The sequence below is a fragment of the Nematolebias whitei genome, chromosome 13 (assembly GCF_014905685.2).
Source record: "Nematolebias whitei isolate Nwh7 chromosome 13, NemWhi1, whole genome shotgun sequence".
In the NCBI taxonomy this organism is placed as follows: Eukaryota; Metazoa; Chordata; class Actinopteri; order Cyprinodontiformes; family Rivulidae; genus Nematolebias; species Nematolebias whitei.
In genome coordinates this window covers 22,957,850-22,960,720 of record NC_056510.1, presented here as the reverse complement: position 1 = coordinate 22,960,720, position 2,871 = coordinate 22,957,850, and positions in this window count along the sequence as shown.

Here is a 2,871-nt window from a genome sequence, read left to right as displayed (position 1 = left end):
TATCTATCTATCTATCTATCTATCTATCTATCTATCTATCTATCTATGCATCTATCTATGCATCTATCTATGCATCTATCTATGCATCTATGCATCCATCCATAACAAAATGTTTGAGAAGAGAAAATAATATGATGGTTCAAATAAAAACTTTCAGTTTATTATTGTATGTGCAGTAAATATTTAGTTTGTTTAATTTACAAAGTATTTATTTATTTATTTATTTATTTTGAGCAGGGTATACCTTCAAAGACATAAGGTTCGTGTCTTTGTCCATTTCTGCTTACAACACCTGGAGCTCCCCAACTTCCTTTTGAAGTGCACCTTAGAGAAATAATTAGGATTTTGACAGATGTCTATAAGTCATGAGAGGCAGGAACAGGTGACCCATTCTCACCCAAAACTGATGACACAGCTTACCTTGACAGCTGAACGAGCTGCTCGGCTCCACCCTCTCCCAATCTGTCCGTGTTTGAGTGCTCACCAGAGGAATAAATCTTCCATCGGATGCTCGAACCTCCATGAAATGTGGTGATGCTGCTCTGCTCAGAAGACCATGACAGGATGGGAAAAAAAAATCTATTACTACAGCAATTTTAAATCATCTTCATTAAAACACACTAACAAACCTGAACTGCAATGTAAATTAACACGAAGCAGGTCATACTCACTAAATATAAAAACAAAGAAATGTACTTGTTTATTTGGATTCAAATCCTGTAGCTGTGGTGACTGCTAGGTGCAAGCATTCTGCTGATCTAGCAAGGTCACATGCTGAAATCCCTATAAAGCTAAAATACACATAATCAATACTTGCTGTGTTATCATAATAAATATTTAATGAAGCTCAGGGACTCATTTAAGCTCTTCACAGATCAGTCAGGGCATTCTAAGCAGAAAGGGCAGACAGGCCAATAAAATAAATCTAAACCAAGTTGTCAGAACTAAAATCAGGACATAATGACAAGAGACTGGCAGAAAGCAAAGAAAACTGGGGGACTGATTACGGTAAATTACATGTTAAAGCCAAACAACAGCGTACATGCATTACACAATAAGAGGAATTTCAAAATAAAACAAAATGCCGGCCTAAGCACAGAACATGAACAACTCAAAATAGAAAGGAAATGCAAAAATATGATTTGCGTATCCAAATGAACAAACAAAGAAGCTACAAAATAAAACTATTGAGGTGGATTATATAATAATACACTTGTACAATTTGTAGTTTATAGCTACGTCCAACATTCAGGGCCACATTCAGTGGGTACTTTCTCAAAAAGCACTTGAAACGCAAATTATCTTGAGAATGAACTCATCACTGTTCATTGCAGTGAGGAATTTTGAACATTTCAACATGCCATCATTAATCATTTTACAAAAAATAAAAAAATAAAAAAATAAAACTACACTGCATGCAGGAGCATTGTTTAGCAACAAATATTAAACAACAACAGTTATGTCAAAATGTGGGTTAAAAAAGAAGCGATGAACACCTCCAGTAAGGGGTTGGCTTCAAATGAGAGCATGCCACATTTAGTCAGATTGCAGCTTCTTGCAGATTTCTTTCAGCCCCTGATGAGATGGACTCTTGTGGTTCACTCCAGTGGCCTGCATAGAAAATAAACAAAAATATGTGTTAATGTGCAGAGAACAGACAGACAAATACAGCTGTCACAGTTTTTTAATTTGCAACTCACCTTTCTCTGTTCTTGAGGAAAAAAAAAAAAAATGCCAGCACGTACTTTCTCAAGGTCATTTGTCAATGTCTCGTGTTCCTCCAGGCTCTTCAAGTTGTCATAAAACTGTCGAGAGGAGAAGTCACCTTCTCTTGGACTCTCAGGAGAGACAGAGGCAGCTTTATCCTGATGGGACGGAGACAGACTCATGTTTTCAAAATGTGAAATGTCAAATGAAGCGGTCTCCAGACAAAACCTTATAAATAAAAGCACATCCATTCCTCTGTTATTATGTTGTTGTTCAAATGCAGCTGTTTGGCAGCAGTTGTGCATTAACTAGTTGTTTAAGTTAAATTAGTTTTGACTTTGCTATTTAATTGAGCTGCTTGAGGTTTTGTTTAACTCTGCAAATCTTTTGTTTTATCTAAATTAAAAAACGTCAGGTCATTTGAATAAAATGTATTAAATGATTGAACTAAGAAAAATCACTTTCTACTTAACTAGTATTACCTGTTGAAGTGCTTTGTTTTAGTACAGTAACTAACTTTAAGTGATGTGTCAGCCCCATTTTATTCAACTTATTATGCCGTCTCATTGACATAGATGACAGGGTTTTGTGTGAGAAATGTTGCTTTTGCTTTTTCTAATGATTTTTTTGTACAAGTGAAATTATATTATGACATATTCCATTTGCACCCAAAAGTCAACATGCCCACATGTCAAGGTTCAAAAAAGTAAAATCTAATGCACCCTAAAGTCAAAATTCTGATTCAGAAACTTGGGGATTTCTGATGTTTCTGGCTGTCACTGATCTGAAAAATCCAATATGGCTTCTTCTCTCATGACAAGCTGTGTTAGCTGTAGTAATATCCAATTTGTCAACACTTCTATCAGTTTGAGGCAATCAGGCAAAAAGAGCACTGTGACTCTTATGTACATAATTGTTAAATACATAAATATGTATCATCATAATAATCAAATGTACAATTATTGCATAAAACTACAACTTAGCATTACTGGCTTGGACAGGTCTTCATACAATAGTATGAACATATAATGTTTAAACACTAAAAATGTTTTTATATAAATGTTAGAAGTGATATTAGGTAGAAAGTTAAATATATGTTACATAAACATATATATATATATATATATATATACATTGCAAAAGACAGAGATGTTATCGCTAGCG